General features: G+C 38.3%; 1 protein-coding gene across 2 annotated transcripts in view; it reads left to right on the forward strand.

Moving 5' to 3' along the window:
* Nucleotides 1–25504, forward strand: part of ANGPT1 (angiopoietin 1) — a 283240-nt gene that overhangs the window by 41494 nt on the left and 216242 nt on the right. The window lies entirely within an intron of this gene.

Consider the following 25504-nt stretch of genomic DNA (forward strand, 5'->3'; position numbering starts at 1 on the left):
CATGTAGGGCCGGTGCTCAGCTGATACTTACTGTTGGTAATCATCATTATTTATGAAACAGATGGTAGGAGAGGAGTTAGTACAAATCCTAAAAGAGTAAGTCTTTCTTTAAGAAATGTACATCTGAAACCACTTTCTCTGGCCCTAGAGGCATGGACACAAAAAGTAGATGCAGGGAATTACACATTGTCAAGTAATTTTTACCTAAATGAGATGCTTACTTTTACTTGAAAGTATCATGGTGAACTTACAAAATATTCTGATAAGTATGCAGAAGGCACTCGTAAATTTCCTTATCTGTAACATGATATTAACTTCATGAGGTGGCTGTGGGGATTTAACAAGGTAAGTAAGTGAAGGAAAAGCAATTAGCGGAGTGTCAAGCACAGAAGTGGCCAATAAATATGATTTATTCTATTATTACTAGTGTTACTATAGTTTTAACGTTTTTCTGTCATTTCCTTCTAAAAAACAGGAATATATACTATTTCCATTTTCGTATTCTTGGCAACATTCTTGGAAATGTTTCATTCAAATCAAGCAATTTTTTAGCATTTTTTTCCTTAAAATAATATTGGACCTTGCTTTGTTTGCTTTGCTTTGTTTTTGGATGCTTTTGGAAATTTCATATGTGCTTGCTATCCTGATCCAAACCTGGGAAGAAAATATCCCACAATGCTGCAGAATTTATAAGACCACACAGTGATTTACAAGTTCCCTCCCCACCCCCACATAGCTTTTAACGGGGAAATCCATCTATATTGCTTGCTATGTCAAGAAATCACTACCTTTATCACGTACCACAAACATAAATGAACCATATAAAAGGAAATAATCCTTAACTCCTCTACAGGAAGCTAGAGCACGATTTGAGTTTTAGCAGATGCTAAGAATGTTTTTTTAAGAATGTGTAACTAGCTATCAAAAAAAAACCAAACCCATTGCCGTTGAGTCGATTCCGACTCATAATTACCCTGTAGGACAGAGTAGAACTTCCCCATAGGGTTTCCAAGGAGCAGCTGGTGGATTTGAACTGTTGACCTTTTGGTTAGCAGCTGTAACTCTTAACGACTTCACCACCAGGACTCTGTAGCTAGTTATAGAAACCCTGAAATGTGGATGCTAACAAGTAGAAGTACAAGTAATTTATTTAGTGGACTTGCTTTTAAATCACATTTAAAAAAAATAAAATCTATTCCAACAATATCTAATGTCTCATATGATTGCTCTGTGAATCTATGCCAATTTTAGTTCTGTATCAATTCCCCTTGGATTCAGATAAGACACTTTTGCTGTAACAGTGTTGCAAGACACTTTTGCTGTAACAGTGTTGCTTAATTTTGGGTCTTTAATCAAAACACAAATTAATTCTAACAATTTTAACTACCTATTATTGGATTCTGAACGAACTCAACGGGACCAAACAGCAATATCCTCATTGGATTCGCTCTTAAAGAGAAAATTTTGAAATCCGTCATTTGGGTGCTTCTAAACTTTGTAAGTATATTCATATTTTAACTAATTGAGACAAGTGTAACCCAAAGAAAATTCTTTCGTGGATAAGTTCCATAAATTTCTTCTCTACTCATCATCCAGGGTAAATACAAAGAGATATATCTAACGTCACTAGATTTGGGAGACTTCATACATATGAAGCACTTAGAAGAGTGCTTTGCATGACCTTAGAAATCAATGAATATTATAACATGGCCAAAATTCAAAATGCTTTTCGTATAATTCAAGGACATTAGTGCTTGTCTCAATTATCTACTACTGCTGTAACACAGATACCACAAGTAAAAAAAAAAAAAAAAAGTAGGTGGCTTTAAAGAATAGACATTTATTTCTGCCCAGTTCTGGAAACTCAAAGTCCAAATCAGGTTCTTGGCTGTTTTGATTCCTTTCTTGTTGGTAGTCCTGGATGTTACTTGGTTCTTTGGCATTCCTTGGGTCGATGACCCTCACATGAGGTCTCTCTTCCTACATGTGTGTCTTTGTGTCTGTTCTACTCTTTTTGTAACTAGAAAGTGATTGAATTTAGAACCCATCCTACTCATGTATGACCTAATGAACATAACAAAGAAAACCCTACTTCCAAACAGGATCATACTTACAGGTATACCAGAACCGGTACTAGTTGTGATTCTGACTCATGGTGGCACCATGTGCATCAAAGTAGAACTGTGCTCCATAGAGCTTTCAATGGCTGAATTTTTGGATGTAGATCACTAGGCGTTTCTTTTGAGGTACGTTTGGGTGGACTTGGGGAGCCCTGGTGGTGCGGTGATTAAGAGCTCAGCTGCTAACCAAAATGTCAGCAGTTTGAATTCACCAGCAGCTCCTTGGAAGCTATGGGGCATTTCTACTCTGTCCTATAAGGTTGCTATTAGTCAGAATTAACTTGACAGCAAGGGGTTTTTGGTTTAAACTTCCAGACTTTTAGTTAGCTGCTGAGCGCGTTAACTGTTTGCATTGCCCAGAGACTCCTATTTACGGGGATAAGGGTCAGGGCTTCAATACATATTTTGAGGGGACGTAATTCAATTCATAACCCTGCTAAAGTTGAAAATATAGTGATTCCAAGTTAAGGTACATCTGGCTACATGATTTGATGCAGGAGTAGATTAAGTAGGTCTCATTTATTTCATGTAACAGGTAAAGTACATCCCCATATGAGTAAGTATTATGTAGGTAAATAACTGTCTCTAAAGGCTGTTGTTTGCCTGTTCTGTCATCTTTGAGCCCCAGAATCTCAAGTGAAACTGTTATGTTGGGGTCTTGCTCTTCAGGTATACTTTTCCTTAAGAACATCAGAAATTTTGTTTTCTTTTGCTTTATTAATAAAGGATTTATAAAGACAGCAGAAAACAAAACAGACAACAACTCTGCTTACACTATAGGTTGAAATATATAGTTCACTAAATAGGTAATATTATTATTCAAATAATAAGAAACCCTGGTGGCACAATGATTAAGTACTCAGCCACTAACCAAAAGGTTGGCGGTTCGAACCCACCAGTCGCTACAAGGGAGCAAAGACCTGGCAATCTGCTCCTGTAAAGATTTACAGCCTAGGAAACCCTATGACAATTCTACTCTGTCTTATAGGGTCACTATGAGTTGGAATCAACAACACAGACAACAATGACAGGCAAATAATACACGGAAATTATCACCAAGGAGGGATCTGTGTTTTATTCTTTATACCATCTACTGCCCATTACAGAGTCAGACATAATGTAGGTTTCCAATATGGTTTGATGAAGGAATGAGAGAATGAAGAGGTATCACTAGGGTAATAGAATTTTCCCTGATATTTAGCTTTTGACCACATATGGCTAAAGGGAATTACATACTCTTTTTCAAGGATCTGGGTGGCTCCTTTTCTCCTGTGGTACCCCTGGGGCTCTATGTACTGCATTGATATGGCTTGTGTCCCATGCCATCCTTCCTCCAGCAGTGTGCCACACCGTGTCGATTCAGGCTATGAACTCTCTCGTAAGAGGACTCATAGACTTGTTACCAAACTTTTTTAGACTCTGTGTCCAAACTTGGCATATGTTCAGGCACAAGTCAGGCTTTGCATATAGCTATGGCTATGTCTGTCCCTACTTACTAGTGAACGTATCTGGGCGAACTCAGGAAGGTTGTTTTGTTTTTGGATTTCCTCTATATAGTGTTTTCTCTATATGATGTCTTCTCAAATGATCTTCTCTTCATTATTTCAATGGGAATGGTTTTATATAGGTCTTCCTAACTTTGGCTATACAGAGAATGACTTTAAGCTTAGTAAAACCTAAAGAAATTTATCCAAATGACAAAAGTTATTTACTCTCCAATCACTTCCTGTGTTATGCATGCCATCATATACGTGCTCAACCCTCTCCTCCATCCTCCCCAGGCAACACACACACACACACACACACACACACACAGAGTATGGGCAGAGCTGGGAGATACACCTTTCTGCTCACTAATTCTCTGAAATCTTGCTGTTTTCCTGGATGCTTAAAAATGTGACTGCATATTTAGCTTTCTGTGCTACAAGAAAGAAAAGAGAATAGAAAAGGGAGAGGTGAGATGGGAAGAAATGAATGAATCTGTTCAGGCAGTATATCCCCCAACGAACGATTTTACAAACAACAAATTCCCATAAGATAAAAGAGCATGTCCTTAGTTTTAAGGACTGTAGAGAAACGGATTTACCTGCAAAGTACTTTGTGAAATTTAGTAGTAAAGAAACACTGAAATGAAGATATGGATGACTATTGAAGAGAACAAAACACAGTTTATTCATTCAGGACTGATGCCTTTTAATGTGAAGTAAAATTTGTAAAACAGATCATCACTTGAGCTGCTTTGGTGATAGACTCTGTGTGTGTGTGTGTGTGTGTGCGCGCCCACAGCTTCACTATAACCTAAGTCCTGCCCCATGAAGAAACCCCTTTAGTTGCCAAAGAGCATGGCTTGAAAGCCACTGTGCATGAATCATTGTTTTTTGTTTGTTTTTTAGGTTGTCCTACTGGGTAGATGGTGATGCTGCTGTTGAATAACACTGGTTAATCATGGTCAGTTCCCAATTCAGGTATTAAAATAGAAACGGAAAAACAGAGACTGTCTGAGCTCCATTCTCATTCTAACATTCTCTGACCCTGTGTGTCAGGAGCCATCTGTACAATGTAAATGGTGACTCCCTCTGAACGGCAATAATTTGGCAGACCCAGTGTCCACATTTACCTTATATACACAGATTAGTGCTTTCTAGTCTATACTAACTAAACGATAATCATAATTTATAGTAACGATATCTTTTTTTTTTTTTTTTTGCTGTTAGCTTTAGGGACACAAAAGACCACAGATCCTGCAGCCTTGTAGCTAAAGTCATAGACGTTTGAAAGTGCTTTAAACTATGTTTGGTTTGTAGGCTCTGCTTTGAAGAGTCAACTTTTGCATTAGTTTAAAAAGGTGGGTGGATTTCTGTGTCCTGGAAGAAAAGTTATCTGTGCTGAGACCTTATGTCTAAGAGTTTTAGAATTTCTTAAGACAGGGTTTCCCTTAAACCTCAGGTCACAAGATAAATAATGGGAAATGACAATGAACATAGGAGGGCAACAGCTGCCAAATTCAACAGCATCTTAGAATGGAGGCTGCAAGCAGATGGCTACTGGGGCGAATAGACTGGGTTTGTTTTAAGAGGTTTGGTAAGGATCATTCTCACTGATCTCTTATGTTAGGCTCTTCATCAGTTTATCTAAAACAGATTTCATTATTCTCTACAGATATCTATTTAATAGTTGTTTATTACTTCACAATCTTAAAGAAAAACGTTTTCTAGGTAGGCCTAGAGCAAAGCTTGCAATAAGAAAAGTTTAGAGCCACAGATGAACTTTTAATAACTATAAGCGACAAAGAAGATATATTGATCTATTTTTTTAATTCAAAGTACACTTTAAATGAGATGTGTCTAAAAACTAAACAAAAAAGTAGTAATTTCATAAACTCTGTTGTGTAGAAATTACAGCTATTGCCTAAAAATTTCCCTGGTAGCAAACCATCAGCATCTGTCAGAGTGATGTACCCTGATAGAAGGTTCTGAAATAATCTGTGATTCATCAGGTAAAAATATAAGTGAACAGTTGAATGAATAATAAAAAGTGGTGACACAAGTAGAGTAATAATCATTTTTTATGTTTATTACACTGAGTAGCACTACCTTTAAATAAAAATATTGCATAGAATCAACGCAGTACAAAGGATTATATACTAGTATGACATTCAGACACATCTACTTCTTCTTGTCTTCTCCATTTACAACTCACTCTGGGGAAGAAATCTACCTTGTTTTTATTCCCAACTTGTATGAGTCTCTTGTAGGCCCCCAGGCCATCCTCATGTCGAGAATGGACCAAGTACAAAAACTCGGTTCATACCGTACCTGGATAGTTTGGCTGCGGTGCAGGCCATCCTCAGACAATTGATTTGCCTGCATATGGTGGGCTGTTGTACATGGATTCTGGGAAAAACACTGAGCGAAGAAAATGTGTCTGTTAATGCCAGAGACCAAACAGAGGATAATACCTGAATTGGGAATTGACCATGATTAACAAGTATTATTCAATAGCACTCATTATTCAATAACATCACCATCTACTCAATAGGTCAACCTAAAAAACAAACAGTGGTTCATTCACTTGAAGGAGGGTAAAACTAATAATTATTGAATGTCCTATTTCCCAGGCACTGTTAAGCACTTTATCTTCTTTTTATCCCTCGGTGGTAGATGTCATTCATATTTTGTTAAAGAAACTTGGTGTGAGAGCAATTAAGTTACTTTCTCAAAGTCACACAGCTAATGTGTGACAGATTCAGGACTCACCCCAAGTGCGTCTAATCCCCAATAGTTTGCCTTTACATTGTCCCACACTGCTTCTCCCCTTACCTTCGACAGGCAGAGTGGTGGACTGTGTAAGAGCAAGGCAGAAGAGCCAGACTATCAGGCTATACACTTACTAGCTTAGTGACCTTGGGAAAGTTACTTACTCTCTCTGTGTTTCAGTTTTTTCATCTGTAGATTGAGGATACTGATAGTTCCAATAGGTTTGTTAGAATTAAGTAAGGAATGTGTGTAAAACCCTTAGAATTGCACGGGGCACATAATAAATGCTTAGTAAGCATGAGCTTCTATGATGTTAGGAGCCCTGGCGGTGAAGTGGTTAAGAGCTGAGGCTGCTAACCAGAAGGTCAGCAGTTCAAATCCACCAGCTGCTCCTTGGAAACCCTATGGGGCAGTTCTACTTTGTCCTACAGGGTCTCTATGAATCGGAATCGATTTGACTGTACACAACAACAGCTAGGATATTAGTGATCATCAACTTGCTAACCTTCTAACTATTACCACTTTTCTAGTTCACTCCTTGATCATCTCTCTCTCTTTCATTCAACAAAGATTTGAAAGTGTACCAGGCACTTTCTAGGAACTTGGGATATATCTGCCATCTAAACAGACATAGACTCCTGCCCTCATATATTTATATTTTAGTTATCCTAGATAGATGAGATAGACAATAAACATATTAAAAGGTGGTAAGTGCTATGGAAGGTTCCTGGGTGGCAAAAAGGCTTGCACTGAACTTTCAACCTAAAGGAAACCCTGGTGGCATAGTGGTTAAGAGCTATGGTCAGCAGTTCTAATCCACCAGGCACTCCTTGGAAACTCTATGGGGCAGTTCTACTCTGTCCTATAGGGTCACTATGAGACAGAATCAACTCGACGGCAACAGGTTTGGTTTATTAACCTAAAGGTTGTGGTTCAAACTCAGTCACACCATGAAAGAAAGGCCTGGTGATCTGCCTCTGTAAAGACATCCAAGGGAATGCTATGAAGCAGTTCTACTCTGTAACATGTGGGATTGCAATGAGTTGGAATCAATTCAATGGCAGTAGATTTGGTTTCAGTTTTTAAGTGTTATAGAACAAGAAAAAATGGAGTAAAGTAATAGATTGTGAGCAGTTGGTTGCAATTTTTTAAACTGTTGATATCATTTAAGATTTACAGAAGAATTGGAAGAACAGTACAGAGAACTCCTATATACCCTTTACCAAGCTACACCAATTGATTATGGTTTGCCCCATTCACTTTATCTATATGTCTATCCATCTCTCTCTCTATCCACACACATACACATATATACAGATTTTCTTTCCTGGTGACATCATGCTCCTTAACTCTTGAATACTTCAGTGTGTATTTCCTGAGAATAAAGACATTTTTGAAAACGTAATTGCAGTAGTTATCAAAACCAGGATATTTAGTATTGATATAATATAATACTGTTGTCTAATACAGACCCCATGTTCAAATTTAATCAGTCATCCCAGTAAGGACCCTTTTAGTCAGTTTTTTTCCTTGCCCAGGGTTCAGTCTGAGATCACACATTGAATTTTGTTGCCAAGTTTTGTCTCCTTTAATCTGGACTCTTCTGAGCCTTTCTTTGTGTTTCTTGACCTTGGAATTTTTGAAGTACACAGGCTAATGATGTTTGATTTGGGTTTACTTTGTCTCTTATTAAATTGAGTCAGGTTAAGCATTTTCTACAGGAAATATGCTGAAGTAATATTCAGTCTTTTTCAATGTTTCATATCATGTGTCAAAAGATTTTGGATTGTTTCAGTGGTGGTAATATTGGCCTTGATCTCCTTTAAGGTGGTGTCTAACAGGTTTCTTTACTGTAAAGTTAACATTTTCATTTGTAATCAGTAAATAATTTGTAGAAGCATACTTTGAGAGTTTTAAAGATCTGTTCCTCATCACACTTTCAATCACTGGTTTTAGTATCCGTTAGTGATTTTCTAAATCCAGTACAACTTCTACATTTATGGATTGGCATTCTACTATAAGGAAGAGTTTCCCTTTCTCCATTTCATTTTTTACTTTTTTATTCATTATTTATATCAAAGTAGACTCATGGATTCTTATTGTACTCGATACATTATGATTCATTTTTATCATTATTTATTTCGATGCACAAGTTGTCCAGATTTGTCCAGTAGGATTTTCTTCAGGCTGACTCCTGTGTCCTTTTGACATATCCCCATGATATTTTAAGCAATTCCTTTCTTTTCTAATGTACCAAGAGATTCCAGCTCATCTGGTACTTTCCCTGCCCCCATCTTATAAAAACCTGACTATAAGGAGGTGGGCTAGTTTGAGCACAGATTAAGATGTAGAAAACAAGATAGGATCACTAGTTGTGCTCATTGTTACTGGTGACCCTCTTAGGGAACAGAGCTGTCATCTCTGTAGTTCTCTGTATCTTCTTCCCTAGTTCTATATCTGCATCTACCTATATAACATGTGTATATGTGTGTGTGTAAGCCTACCTCTAATTCCTTTACAACATCGTAAGGTACACTGTATCTAGTCTCCTTTCTTTCCATTCCTCCATAGCGTATTTATGCATTTTCACATGCCAATAATATTAGGAAAAAAAAAAAAAAGAGTTGAGCTTTGATTATTTTCTATGAGTTACCTGTTAGATGCCTGAATAGAGTGGCCAAGTATGAAGTTGTCAGATGGAGTTAAACAGAGAGGTCTGGGTTGAAGAAGTAAATTTGGGGACTTTCAGCATATAGATGGTATTTAAATCCATCTCCCATACTCTTTGCAATAGCTACATAACTGTTGTACATGTTTCTACTATCCCCATTTTCAGATACATCTTCCATCCTGCCAGCGTTTATCTGTTGAAAGCAAAACTCTGATCCCGTTACTCCCTGGCTTAAACATCTTCCATACAAGCCGTAGCCTAGAAGACAAAATCCAAAATCATTATGGAGTTTAACAATCTAGCCACAATCTACTCATATTTTACCAGATAAAATCCTGTTTATCTTTCCAGACCAATTCAAATGTCATCTCTTCTGTTCAATTTTCCTGTTGGTCCAGGCAGGGTTAATCTTTTCCCCGCTCTGTGCTCTCTCTGAACTTGGTACATGCTCCTTGCTTAAAGCTTCATTGTCCAATATGGTAGCCACTAGCTACATGTGGAAACCCTGGTGGCATAGTGGTTAAGTGCCACAGCTGCTAACCAAGAGGTCAGCAGTTCAAATCCACCAGGCAGTCCTTGGAAACTCTATGGGGCAGTTCTACTCTGTCCTATAGGGTCGCTATGAGTCGGAATCGACTCGACGGCAGCAGGTTTGGTTTTTTTGGTTTAGCTACATGTAGCTATCGTACCCTTGAAATATGGCCAATTCAAATTGAGATGTGCTGTAAATGTAAAACCTACATTTTATTCAAAAACAGTACAAACAATATATAAAATAACCCATTAGTAGTTTTTATATACATATCGAAATGGTAATGTTTTGGATATATTGGGTTAAATAAGAAAAAAAATAAGATATATTACTAAAATTAATATAACTGGTTTCTCTTTTTTTTTTTTTTTTAATGTGGTCTCACCACTAGAAACTTTAAAATTACGTATGTGGTTTCTCATCTGTGGCTTGCAATGTATTTCTATTGGACAGTGACTTAGAGCACATATCCTACTGTGTGATTACACATGCTTTAGTCACGTGTGTATTTGTTTTTCTTATGGAGTCTAAGTCTTTTAAAACAAATATCTTTGATTCATCTTTCTAGGACCCAGTAGGATTTTCGTTAGATGCTTAATAATAGTTCATTGAAAGTTTATTGATTTCTGATTGATGCTTGTCCTAACATACTGATCTGTGGGCAGATTGTCTATAACATATATATAAATAGAATTTGAAGTAAAGGGGAAACAATTATAGGAGGTTGTTGGCACTGGTGGGTTGCTGGGTGCTTTGAAGTCGATTTCAATTCATAGTGACTCCATGTGGTAGAGTAGAACTGCTCCATAGAGTTTTCTTGGCTACAATCTTTACAGAAGGTGATGGACAGGTCTTGCTCCTGAGGATCCACTGGGTGGGTTCTAACTGCCAACCTTTTGGTTAACAGCTCTTAACCATTACACCACCCGAACCAAAAAACCAAACCAAACCCATTGCCGTCAAGTTGATTCTGACTCATAGCAACCAAGGAGTGGCTGGTGGACTCCATGTGCCAACCTTTTGGCTAGCCGCTGAGCTCTTAACCACTGCACCACCAGGGCTCCATTAAGCCACCAGGGCTCCTCACAAAGCATGAGGTTGTAAATTAGCATGTATTGTAAGTCCTCTGGAAACCCTGGTGGCGTAGTGGTTAAGTGCTAGGCTGCTAACAAAAGGGTCTGCAGTTCGAATCTGCCAGGCGCTCCTGGGAAACTATGGGGCAGTTCTACTCTGTCCTATAAGGTCGCTTTGAGTCAGAATTGACTCAACGGCACTGGGTTTGGTATTTTTGTTTGGTCAGTCCTGTTTATGGAGAAGTGTCAGATTCTAATAACCAGTCCTAGGTGTCTGGGCAGAAACACTCCCAAGGGAAGAAGAAGAACATCTCAATATATGTTAATTTGATGTAAATCTCCCCTTGGCATGCTGAATTTTCCCTTTACAGTTCACTCAAGGGGGTTTTGCTTTGTTATTCATTCTCTAGAGGAGTGCTCTGCCCTTTAGAATAGGAGTAGAGGTGCAATTCATCTCCCCTGGGAACCCCTGGTGGTGTAGTGGTTAAGTGTTTCAGCTGGCTGTTAACTGAAGGCTTGGCAGTTCAAATCTGCCAGGTGCTCCTTGGAAACTCTATGGGGCAGTTCTGCTCTGTCCGATAGGGTCGGTATAAGTTGGAATTGACTTGACGGCGCTGGGTTTGGTTTTGGTTGGTTTGGTAAATTAGTACACATCACCTGAACTGCAAATCATTGTCCTATGTGCTTGGTCAAGCTAAATGGTTTTTCCTTCTCATAATTGTTGTAAAGTAATAAAACTGAGGCCCGAACTAAAGAGAGTCCCTGCTAAAATCATAAATAGTTTAGGAAATCTCACAGAAGCATGGTGTGTCTCTCTCTATTCCATACCAGCTTGACTGAAACAAATTTTAAGAATTCTTTTAGACATTGATAACCTCATAAAGTTTTACCTCGATATGCAAAATCTTCTTTTTAAGTTTACAGAACTTATTTTACTGAGAACGACATGCAAGGCTTAATGCCTCTAGAATGTTGAGTTCACTTGAGTGCTCAATACCACTGTTCAACAAATACGTTTAACCAACTGACACCAGCAGCTGAAGCTGGGCCTATTACCTTGACATACAAATGTACCCTTGAAGAGTAAATAATTTGCTTTTTCCTCTTTGACTGTGTCTGGCCTCTACGTGAGAGATAATGATGCTCAAGTTTCAATGTAATCCTAAAAACCTGTCCTTTCCCTAGGTAATTCTGAGCCAAAATAAGATGCGTTTTCGGAACTCCCAGTGTTGCTAAACATCTTGCTCAACACTTAATTGTTTGAGGTTCAGGGGATTTATGTTTGTCATTAGGCACCATTGCCAGTGATTCTGACACAAGACACCCATGTATAAACCTACAAACATGTTGAGCCAGATCCTCCCCACACAGAAGATTGTCTTAGTTATTTAGACACTCCTGGAAAGACATCTAGTCCTCTTGACTACTCTTAATGCCACTGCCATCAAATATAGTAAATCATAACCAAATCACCTGAACTGGTACTTAAAACTCTAGAGAAGGCTTTAGCCAGACCTCATTTTGTGCTCATCTGCATGGTAGAATCATGGCACACTCTCATTTTATCTTTTCAGTGAGAATGGTGTACTTGTATACTTTCAAAAATCTTTCATTAGCCCACTACTTTATTCAGTGCATCACAGATGCTTGAAAAGTACCAAGAATCAGAATTTTAGATCTAAGGGCAATATTAAAGATCACTTAGATCAAGCTCTTTTAGATACCCCTAAAAGGTAATAACTTTTCCTGAGGACATTGGTTGATAATTAAGAGCTAGAACCAGGACTGGAGCCCAGACCTCCTAAATTCTAGTTCCAGGCCTTCCACAATATGATTTCATCTGAATCATAGATTTCACTGAAAAGGAGAAAGTCTATTGAGCTAGGTACGGAGCGAGGTATTTAGGGTGGCTAGAACATATTTCCTGTTCTCAGAAAGCTTATGGTCTGAAGAGGAGACCACTAAGTAAGTAAATTTGTTGTTGTTGTTGTTAGTTGCCGTTGAATTGTCCCCAAATCATGGCGACCTTGTATATAACAGAATGGAACATTGCTGGGTCCTGCATCATCTCCCCAATTGTTGATACGCTGGCATTCATTGTAGCATCTATTGTGTATTGCCTTCCCACCTAGGGGGCTATTCTTCTAGCATCATATAGGACAATATTCTGTTGCAATCCATAAGGTTTTCATTGGTAAATTTTCAAAAGTAGATGACCAGGCCTTTCTTCCTAGTCTGTTTTAGTCTGGAAGCTCCCCTGAAACCTGTCTACCATGGGTGACCCTGCTGGTATTTAAAATGCGAGGTGGCATAGCTTCTATCATCATAGCAATATGTAAGCCACCACAGTACAACTAACAGACGGGTAGTGGAAATAAGTAAATAAGAAGTTTTAAATTATATAGGTACTCTGACAGAAATATATAGAGTGGGAGCACAAAGAAATAATCTACTGGCAGGTGATTGTAACATGCTTCATAGAGAATGAGTCTTGGAAGTTTTGTTAAGCTGAAAAATGCCGCCCCCCCCCCAAGCAGATACCCATATCCTAATTCCTAGAGCCTGTATTATTTTATTACATATGTGATTGAGTTAACGATCTTGACGTGGAAGATTTTTCTGGATTATCTTGATGGGTGCTAAATGCAATCACACGTATTCTTATAAGAGGATGACAGAAGGAGATTTGATGACACACACAGAGGTGAAGGCGATACGAAGATGGAACAGAGAAAGATTTTGGCTTTGAAGATTGGGGTAATGTGGCCACAAGCCAAGGAATGCCAGCAGCTATCAGAATCTGGAAGAGGCAAAGAACGGATTTTCCTCGAGAGCCTCTGGAGTGCAGCCCTACTGACACCTTGATTTCAGTCCAGTGATACTGATTTTGGACTTTTGGCCTCCAGAACTGTGCAAGAATAAATTTCTGTTGTTTTAAGACACTAAGTTTGTGGTAATTTGTTATTGAAGCCACAGAAATCTAATATAGGGTTTTCGGGGGGTGTGGGGCATGGGAAGACACATGACTGGGTGTCCTAGGTTAAGGCAGAACATTTAATTCTCACCTCTGACATGAAAACATGATGCAGTTGTTACCAGAAATATGAGTTTAGCTGCAAGAATGTTTGCAGAAAAAATGTGGCACCTTCTACAGACCCAGTCACTAAGACTTGTGGGACAGAGAAGACAATAGGGACAGTTTCAGCAGTGCTTCTGTACTGCATGATTTATTTTCTGTATGCGCGTGTCTGTGTGTGTGTGTGTTTTGAAATGCTGTCATTGCCATCCTTCAAAGCTATTGGCTTAAATTACTGTATTTGGGGAGAATAGAGGAAGGGAACCAGGAAGGTTTGGGAAGGGGGCAATTGTACCAGAAATATAAGTTAACTGTCTTTGGCTACCATTGCCTTATGGAAGGAAATCTTTTCAGAAAGGAAGCAGCTCAGACTCTTGAGGCAATATTTTAAGGAGCTTGATGTTCTTAGTCTTACCCTTCTTCCTTGACTAATCTGTTATCTGGAAATGAGATATACAATGGCGGATATAGACTAGAAAACCTTTAACATAAAAATAGATTCGACTGGGAAGGAAGATACGACTTGAAACTAAGTTAGAAGGCAACATTAGAAAATTTAAGAGTGCATCATGACTGCTACCGGTTTTGATTTATTGATTTATATTGACCTTTGCTAAAATGTATTTTTTTTTTCCTTTTGTATTTTCTCCCATTTACATTGCCAAGGATGTTCAATGTAAATACATTTTGTGAAGTCATACTTAAGATGTCTTTATGGAGGGGGCGTGTGGGTGTGGGTGTGTATATGTATGCATGTGGGAAACATGCAAATATTTAACTAAACTTTCAATCTTCCTTGGTTTCCAGCTAATATATGATATCTGGATCTAAAAGGTGATGGTATTTTTATCTGTGAAGCTCTCATCCCTATTTGGAATGTGAGTTTGATGAGAATTGATTCAGGCCCTGAACCATGTATTTTTTCGTTTAATCATTACAACAGGCTTTCAAATTCATCATTCTTATTTCAGATTTAACAGATAAGAAAACTGAGGATCAAAGAGGCTAAATAAATTGTGTAAGATCAGACAGCCCATTAGTGATGAAACAGATTCAAATAAAGATTCGTCTGACTCTTGAGCTGATTTTCCCTCTACTCTGCTATGCTGTACCACATTAAAGAAAGTCATAAGTGAACTGGAGAAAATTCTGCAGAGAAACACCAAGTGGATCAAGGGCTTAGAACAATATATAGGAGAAATGACTGGGAATGTTTAATTGGGGTACAAGGAGACTTGGGAACTTGGAAGCTTTCTTCAAATTTTGAAGGGATTACCAGGTGAAAAGACTATTATGATTGTGTTGTATTATCCCAAGGGGTAGAATATTAACCAAGTGGTATGTGGAAGTTGCAAGGAAACATCATTATATGAAAGAATTTTCTAAGAGAGAAAATTAAGGATAGACCAAAGACAGTTAACATATATTTCTGTTATGATTACCCCCATTCCAAACCTTCTATGTTCTCTTCCTCTCTTCTCCCCAGATACAGTAATTTAAGCCTATAGCTTTGAACAATGTCAGTGATTATACTTTAAAACACACCCGTAGTTTGGAAGGAAATCATTTCTCTGTCACTGGACATATTCAGTCATAGGCTGTATAACCATTTGATAGTCTATTAGCAAAGAACAATTGAATGTAAAACTTGTAGCTTAATGAATTTGGCCTTTCTTTGTTCTCTCTACTGTCAGTTGAGTAAACTATGTAGTTGGAATAAGTATCAAGAAAGTGATTGATTTTTCCAAATAAACAACTGAAAGCTGACAAGTTAGATTATAGCTGTATAGAAGCCCTACTAGAATTTTTCCTTTGGTTTTACCTAAGTATATAAAAAGTGACTTGGAAAGTGTACCTCCCTTCTCTAATTTACCTCTACATTTTACATTTAAATTAGCATATAACACGGCTGGGATCAACTTTAAAACATGGAATCTCATGTCTTTAAGTTGAAATTTAGAAAATATCCACATGTCTGTCAGTTTGTCGTACTGTGGGGGCTTGCATGTTGCTGTGATGCTAGAAACTATGCCACTGGTATTCAGATACCAGCAGGGTCACCCATGGAGGACAGGTTTCAGCTGAGCTTCCAGCCTAAGACAGACTAGGAAGAAGGACCCGGCAGTCTACTTCTGAAAAGCATTAGCCAGTGAAAACCTTACGAATAGCAGCGGAACATTGTCTGATATAGTGCTGCAAGATGAGCCCACCAGGTTGGAAGGCACTCAAAAGATGACTAGGGAAGAGCTGCCTCCTCAAGGTAGAGTTGACCTTAATGATGTGGATGGAGTAAAGATTTCGGGACCTTCATTTGCTGATGTGGCACGACTCAAAATGAGAAGGAACAGCTGCAAACATCCATTAATAATTGGAACCTGGAATGTACGAAGTATGAATCTAGGAAAATTGTAAATCATCAAAAATGAAATGGAATGCATAAACATCGCTATCCTAGGCATTAGTGAGCTGAAATGGACTGGTACTGGCCATTTTGAATTGGACAATCATATAGTCTACTATGCTGGGAATGACAACTCAAAGAGGAATGGTGTTACATCCATGATCAAAAAGAATGTTTCGAGATCTATCCTGAAGTACAACACTGTCAGCAATAGGATAATATCCATACACCTACAAGGAAGACCAGTTAATACGACTATTATTCAAATTTACCCACCAACCACTAGGGCCAAAGATGAAGAAATAGATTTTTATCAGCTGCTGCAGTCTCAAATTGATCAAACATGCAATCAAGATGCATTGAAAATTACTGGTGATTGGAATGCGAAAGTTGGAAACAAAGAAGAAGGATCAGTAGTTGGAAAATATGGGCTTGGTGATAGAAAAAATGCTGGAGATCGAATGATAGAATTTTGCAAGACCAGCGACTTGTTCATTGCAAATATCTTCTTTCACCAACATAAACGGTGACTATACACATGGACCTCGCCAGATGGAACACACAGAAATCAAATTGACTACACCCATGGAAAGAGTCAATGGAAAAGCTCAATATCATTAGTCAGAACAAGGCCAGGGGCCAATTGTGGAACGGACCATCAGTTGCTCATACTGCAAGTTCAAGCTGAAACTGAAGAAAATCAGAGCAAGTCCACGAGATCCAAAATATGACATTGAGTATATTCCACCTGAATTTACAGACCATCTGAAGAACAGATTTGATGCACTGAACACTAGTGACGGAAGACCAGATGAGTTGTGGAATGACATCAAGGACATCATCCATGAAGAAAGCAAGAGGTCACTGAAAAGACAGGAAAGAAAGAAAAGACCGAGATGAATGTCAGAGGAGACTCTGAAACTTACTCTTGAGCGTCGAGCAGCTAAAGCAAAAGGAAGAATTGATGAAGTAAAAGAATGGAACAGAAGATTTCAAAGGGCCTCTCGAGAAGACAAAGTAAAGTATTATGATGACATGTGCAAAGAGCTGTAGATGGAAAACCAAAAGGAAGAACACACTTGGTGTTTCTCAAGCTGAAAGAACTGGAGAAAAAATTCAAGCCTCGAGTTGCAATAGTGAAGGATTCCATGGGGAAAATATTAAACGACGCAGGAAGCATCAAAAGAAGATGGAAGGAATACACAGAGTCATTATACCAAAAAGAATTCGTCGATATTCAGCCATTTCAAGAGGTGGCATATGATCAGCAACCGATGGTACTGAAGGAAGAAGTCCAAGCTGCTTTGAAGCCATTGGCAAAAAACAAGGCTCCAGGAATTGATGGAATATCAATTGAGATGTTTCAACAAACAGATGCAGTGCTGAAGGTGCTCACTCATCTATGCCAAGAAATATGGAAGACAGCTTCCAGGCCAACTGACTGGAAGAGATCCATATTTATGCCTATTCCCAAGAAAGGTGATCCAACCGAATGTAGAAATTATAGAACAATATCATACACAAGCAAAATTTTGCTGAAGATCGTTCACAAACGGCTGCAGCAGTATATCGACAGGGAACTGCCAGAAATTCAGGCCGGTTTCAGAAGAGGACGTGGAACCAGGGATATCATTGGTGATGTCAGATGGATCCTGGCTGAAAGCAGAGAATACCAGAAGGATGTTTACCTGTGTTTTATTGACTATGCAAAGGCATTCGACTGTGTGGATCATAACAAACTATGGATAACACTGCAAAGAATGGGAATTCCAGAACACTTAATTGTGCTCATGAGGAACCTTTACATAGATTAAGAGGCAGTTGTTTGGACAGAACAAGGGCATACTGATTGGTTTAAAGTCAGGAAAGGCATGCGTCAGGGTTGTTTACCTATTTAATCTGTACGCTGAACAAATAATCTGAGAAGCTGGACTACATGAAGAAGAACGGGGCATCAGGATTGGAGGAAGACTCATTAACAGCCTGCATTATGCAGATGACACAACCTTGCTTGCTGAAAGTGAAGAGGACTTGAACCATTTACTAATGAAGATCAAAGACCACAGCCTTTAGTATGGATTACACCTCAACATAAAGAAAACAAAAATCCTCACAACTGGACCAATGAGCAACATCATGATAAACAGAGAAAAGATTGAAGTTGTCAAGGATTTCATTTTACTTGGATCCACAATCAACAGCCATGGAAGCAGCAGTCAAGAAATCAAAAGACGCATTACATTGGGCAAATCTGCCACAAAGGACCTCTTCGAAGTGTTGAAGAGCAAAGATGTCACACTGAAGACTAAGGTGCCCTGACCCAAGCCATGGTATTTTCAATCACATCACATGCATGTGAAAGCTGGACAATGAATAAGGAAGACCGAAGAAGAGTTGACGCCTTTGAATTGTGGTGTTGGCAAAGAATATTGAATATACCATGGACTGCCAAAAGAACGAACAAATCTGTCTTGGAAGAAGTGCGGCCAGAATGCTCCTTAGCGGCAAGGATGGCGAGACTGCATCTTACATACTTTGGACATGTTGTCAGGAGGGATCAGTCCCTGGAGAAGGACATCATACTTGGCAGAATACAGGGTCAGCGGAAAAGAGGAAGACCCTCAACGATGTGGACTGACACAGTGGCAGCAAAAATGAGCTCAAGCATAACAACGATTGTAAGGATGGCGCAGGACCAGGCGGTGTTTTTTCTGTTGTGCATAGGGTCGCTATGAGTCGGAACTGACTCGATGGCCCCTAACAACAACAATAACAAACCAAAACCAGTTGCTGTTTAGTTGACTGACTCATGATGGTCCCATGTGTTTCAGAGTAGAGCCGCTAGTTATTCTGACTCACTCCAAATAATGAGGAAGTCTTTGTAAGAGTGAATATGGTTAGATACCATTAGTCTGTTGTATTTAAAAGGAGATAGTCATGTTTGTAAGAAAACTCTTCGTTTCCCAATTATGGTATCATATATGGCTTTTAATATGTATATTATGATACTTCTACTTTAGCTTAGTACAACCATAACTGCAAAAGAATTGAAGATTTATGAACAGAAATGTAGATCAATACAGACTTTTGAATCATCCTACGTTTGCGTTCATCTGTAGCTACTTATTTGTGCTTATTGAGTGAATGAAAAAATGGAGACATTGGCTCTATATCCTCGAGAATGTCACTTCACCTGTCTGGGGTTTTACCACTTTGTCTACAAACAGAAGGAATTGAACCAGAGATCTCTCAGGTTTCTTCTAGCTCTAAATGGGTGAGTACGTATTGTTGTTATTTGCCTTGGAGTTGATTCTGATTCATGGCAACCCCATATGTGCAGGATAGAACTGTGTTCCATAGGGTTGTGGAAGCAGATCCCTAGGCCTGTCTTCCAAAATGCCTCTGGGTAGACTCGAACTACCAACATTTGGGCTACTAGAGAAGCACTTAACCATTTGATCATCCAGGGACTGTAGGGTAAGTGTGTAAACTTGGTAATCTATTAAGCCCCAAAGAGAATCTAGAAAAACTGTAAAAGTAAATGTAACTAAAATATTAAATGCATTTTTATAATCTTCTGTGGTTTGCAAGTCATGTCCTCTGAGCCAACCAGGACTCTTGAGCCCCAATTTCATTTACCACCCACCTCTTTGCAGACAATTTCCAGATCTGCTTCTCCTGCCCTGACCTTTTATATTCTCTCCAGTTACAGCTTTCTTTCTGTTTATGGAACATCTTTACTTAGATGTTCTGCCATCACCTAAATCTAAACATGGAGAAAAAGGAGTTCATAGTCTCCACTCAGCCTATCCATTCTGCTTTCTCTGTGTCCTAATTTCCTAGGCAGAGACCCTGTGCTTCACAGCTCCATTCCCATTTACCCAGAATCTCCAGGCTGTCACAAGTTCTGCTGATTCTTACTCTATGTTTTCTAACCCCTTGACTTCTTAGTTCTCATAGTCTCAGCCCTGGTTCAAGCCCTGGACACTCAGACTTTTATAAGTGCCCCCTGGTTAGCCTGCCGGCCTTATTCTGGATAATATGAAAAACCAAGAATACGTTTTTCAAACATCTTTGGAGCAACAAGATAAACTCCTTTCCTGCCTCTGATAATTTTAGCAGCTGGTGTTTGACTTTAGAGTTGTATTTATTTTTATATGCAAATTTCAAGCATAAACGTTTACTCATGTAAGTTCTGCCTCTCATATTAGATCATGAGTTGGTTTAGGACTGGAACCAGGTTATTCCCTCCTTTCTTCCTTCTTTCTACAGATTTTATTGACTATCTACTTGTGTAAAACACTCTACCAAGCAGTTGGCAGCTATAAAGTGTATTTCCATTTCCTAAAAATTAACGTTTGTTAAATATATACAGGCACTAGGCTTAGGTCATGACGAATTATCTTGACAAATTATTTCATGTAAGCCTTCTTGAAAACTTTATACAATGAAGTTATTATACCCATTTTATGGGTGAGAACACCGAAGTTTGAAGAGGTTTAGTAGCTTACCCCCAGGTTTGTCTGACTCTGAAGCCCTAGTTCTTAATAAGACGTCCACTGGCCTGTATTGGAATCTATATATAATGATTCCTAAATTAATGGCATTTCCAGATTAACTCTGGTATGGAAAATCTAGCAATATTCTGCATGGTTTCCTATAAATCCAAGTGATTAATAGGCATCTAAAGTTTTTTTTTTCCTTGTAAGTAAGTCATGTTGTAGCATATTGATATAAAATTAAAACTTTGTTATTTAGATTATAAATATTGTTGTTAGCAATATTCCATAGTACCTAAAGTACTTTATATTTGTGAATAACTTAAAATAAGACTAGTATGCTTTTTTTCCTCCAAGACCACAGGCCACATAAAATGGATTTGTGTCTGGAGTCGTTTTTGTCTGGAGTGGTTTCAAAAGAACATATCCAGATAAATTCTGTGACAACCATAGCCTAAAACCTCTTATCAGATTTAAATTTATGTAAATAATAAAGATAGATATATGGGTTTTTCTTCTTCCCTGCCGATTCAATGCCTTTCAAGATTATTTTACTAAATAATTACAGTATAGAGAAAAAATGCTTCAGCTTCTTAATTCAGAATAAAACCATTGCCTTCCTACTATGTAACTATTTCTGAGATTCAAAATAAAAATGATGAAATTATTTCAGTAAATATTTGAAATATACTTTGTACATGGCCAGGCAATGTTTATCAGGAAATACCATTGAAATTATTTTTAAGAAGGAAAAAAAAAAAATACATGAATAGAGATGACAAGGAAGATGACAATAAAGATGAAAAAAATGGAGAAGGATGAGGAGAAGAGGAAGAAGAAGAGAATGAAAAGGAGAAGGAAGAGGAGGAGGCAGAGAAGGAGGAGGAAGAGGACTAGCAGCATCAATAATGACAAGTACAAGGCAAGAGAAGGAAGAAGGAGAAGAAATAGTAATAATGGAATGACTAATGGTCTCTGGATGATGATAAAGGTTAATGTTCTGGGCTGCTAACCGAAACGTTGATAGTTTGAGTCCATCTAGAGGCACCTTGGAAGAAAGACCTGGTGATCTCCGTCTCAAAAATCAGCCATTAAAAACCCTGTGGAGCACAGTTCTACCCTGACACACATGGAGTCGAATCAACTCGACAGCAACTTTTAAAAATTTTTTTCTTAATGGTAAGCTAGGGTTCCACAAGGACCATTATTGACAGATGGTTCTGTAATTTCTCAGTTCCTGGTTCCTGCATTGTGAAACAAATCTCTCTTCCTTCTTAAACTGGGGTAGAATTGTGGAGGTTTAAGATGTTGTGTACCTGTCAAGTTCTTAGAGTAACTGAGTTAAGTATGGATTTAGGGGCTGAATTCCATAGAATTGTTTGGCATGGGATTTTCTTGACACCATAGAGGGATAAACAACTAGGTTCAGCAGGTCAGAACATGCTAGAAGGGAACTCCCCCCAGCAGCTTCCCACTCAGGGCCTGATATGTGGAAAATAGAAGATTTCAGTCTCCAGTACTATCAGTCCTTCACTTTTCAGAATCACTTAATTCAACTGAAATTTTTTTAGCTCTAGTTTTTTTTAAGAAGATACTTGCTTGTCCTGTTTGTGTCTGGTATAACCTATCTGCCATCATCTACTATTTCCGATAATTTATCACTTCTGTAGCTTGTCAATTAAAAGTGCTCACAAAGACAAAATCTGCAATAATGTTTCCAGCATGTTTGATAGAGTCTGGTTAAGTAAACATCCTCAACCAAAGCAGCAAAAGAGAGTTTAAAATAAACAGGGCTACTGTGCCAAGTTCATAATTACTTACACATTTAGTTCTCTACCCATCTTCTAAGCATGACCATTAAAACCAGATGTGTGTACTTAATATATTTGTCTTGAAACCATAGCTGTGCAAATACTATAGGCCATTTACATACTTGATTCTTCTTTTTTTTCTCTTCTCTTTTCTCCTGGAAATTGTTTCACGAAACTTATTTCAAGGTAGCTAGTGACAAGTCCTTCTGTCACAGGCCAGGCCTACAAATTTTTATGAGAAAATTATTAGTTCTTGTAAATTGAACTGTTCTTTGTGGAGACATAGGCTTGCTCAAATTCTCCAAATCAAGTACTCTTTGGAAGAGTACAGAGAAGTTTCATTGCTCAAATTAGAAGGATAGCATGGTTAGTTTTTTAACAGGCTGTTTATAATGACAACCCAAAATTATAAATATTCATTAAAGCAATATGTAATAGCAATATGCAATATTAGAAAAACGTATAAGCTTTGAGGAAGACTGGCCCTCAGTTTCTGACCTCCAAAATGGCGGTGTTTGTGGAGAAACATGATTATACTAGAAGAAGATTTTTAAATTAAAGATGATGTTAATAAAATTAAATGATTACCATATTGATGCTCAGCAACTGTTTACTATTATTAATTGTTGAATATGCTAGCATGTAATTTCCCATTTTATGTTTCCAATCATTCATATTCATCAAATAATTTATTGATTTTCAAGTATTTCTCCCATACGTAACTCAGAATTTACATACTTGTGTAAACTACCTTGATCTACTCTTGTCCCAGTACGAGTACTATAAGCCAACACATTGCATTGAGGGAATGGATGATTGACATAAAATGAGCCCAGGATCTGAGGGGCTGGCCTCATGGGTCAGTGTTGAGTCCTATTTTGTTTAACAACATCATTAGCAAACAGAAAAAAAAAAAAAGGAAGTAGCATGAGAAGTGCATCTGTGATGATAAATGAAGATGAACTTCAAATTCCCAGTAGAGGAAAGTAAAAATAGATTGTCAGAAAGTTGCTGAAATTGGTAGCAAAAAAGAGAAAGAAATGCAGACCTAAATAGCAATCTTCCATATAAGCACAAGTGTGTTTTAATAACATGAGACCCAGAAAGAGGAAAGAGCCAAGCTAATAAGTAGACAGTACAATTTGCCAAGGGCACAAAAGCCTGAAAGAACATAGCATTCTATGATGATAAATTAAAGCTAAATTTTCTCATTTCATAAATGTAACCAAGAAATTAAGGCGAGCATAGTCTAACTTAGTGTTGACACAGAGTCTTGGGATTGAGACATAGCACTCACACTAGGTGTGTGGACTTAGAGAGGGTACTTACCTTCTCTGGCCGTCATATTCTGCTTCCATAAAATAAAGAGCATTTTATTATGCATCCCATAGGGTCATTTTGGAGTCCCTGGGTGATACAAATGGTGAACACACTCAACTGCTAACCAAAAGGTTGGAGGTTTGAGTCCAGCCAGAGGCACCTTGGAAGAAAGGCCTGAAGGTCTATTTCTGAAAATCGAAAACCCTAAGGAGCACAGTTCTACTCTAACATATACGGTGTCACCATGAGTTGGAATCAACGCAATGGCAACTAGTGAGTGGTAAAGGGTTGTTTTCAGGGTGAAATGAATCTACATTTAGATTGTAAATTCCATGAGATCAGAATTTGTGGCTTGCTCACAATTGTATCTCCAGTGCCTATTTTGATGCCTGACATGTGGAAGACAGTCAACAAAAAAAAACTTGAAAGAATGTTGAACCATAGAGTTGTTTTGAAGGTTTATATTGTATACATGAGAAACTATCTTGAGCGTTTATTTGTTTACTTGCTTATTATCTGTCACACTTCATAGAGGGCAGGGCCATAAGAGTAAAGATATTGCCTTCCTGTTCCCTCCTATATTCCCAATGCCTACAGCTTTGCTATTCAAAAGTGGTTTTAATACTAGTGTATAGGCATCACTTGGAAGTTTGTTAAAATGCAGAATTTGGACCCAGCCCTTTTTGTTCTTGTTTGGTTCCATTGGGTCTGTTCAAACTCATAACAACCCTAAGTACAATAGAATGAAACACTGCCCCGTCTTGTGCCATCCTCAGAATCTTTATGCTTGAGTCCATTGTTGCAGCCACTGTGTCAGTCCACCTCGTTAAGAGTCTCCCTCTTTTTCACTGATCTTCTACCTTACCATGATGTCCTTCTCCAGGGACTGGTCCCTCCACGTAACATGTCCAAAATATGTGAGACAAAGTCTTGCCATCCTTGCTTCTAAGAAGCATTCTGGCTGTACTTCTTCCAAGATAGATCTGTTTGTTCTTCTAGCAGTCCATGGTATATTCAATATTCTTCGCCAACACCACAATTCTAAGGCATCAATTCTTCTTCGGTCTTCCTTATTCATTGTCCAGCTTTCACATGCATATGAGGCAATTGTAAACACCATGGCTTGGGTCAGGTGCACCTTAAAAAGCAAAGTGATATTCCACATTCTGTTGGATCACCTTTCTTTGGAATGGGTAAAAATATGATCTCTACTGGGTTTTTTTTTGTTTTTGTTTTTTTTCCAGTCAGTTGGCCAGGTAGCTGTCTTCTAAATTTCTTGACATAGACGAGTGAGCACTTACAGTGCTGTATCTGTTTGTTGAAACATCTCAATTTGTATTCTGTCAATTCCTGGAGCCTTGTTTTTTGCCCGTGCCTTCAGTGCAGCTTGGACCTCTCCCTTCAATACCATCAGTTCTTGATCATATGCTACCTCCTGAAATGGTTGAACATCTACCTATTCTTTTTGATACAGTGACTCTGTGTATTCTTTCCATCTTCTTTTGATGCTTCTTGGGTTGTTTAATATTTTCCCCGTAGAATCCTTCAGTATTGCAACTTGAGGCTTGACTTTTTTCATCAGCTCCTTCAGCTTGAGAAATGCTGAGCGTGTTCTTCTCTTTTGGCTTTCTAACTCCATCTCATTATAATACTTTCTTTTGTCCTTTTGAACTGGGCTTTGAAATCATCTGTTTAGCTCTTTTACTTCATCATTTCTCCCATTTGCTTTAGCTACTTGACATTCA

Source organism: Elephas maximus, chromosome 15 (genome assembly GCF_024166365.1).
Source record: "Elephas maximus indicus isolate mEleMax1 chromosome 15, mEleMax1 primary haplotype, whole genome shotgun sequence".
In the NCBI taxonomy this organism is placed as follows: Eukaryota; Metazoa; Chordata; class Mammalia; order Proboscidea; family Elephantidae; genus Elephas; species Elephas maximus.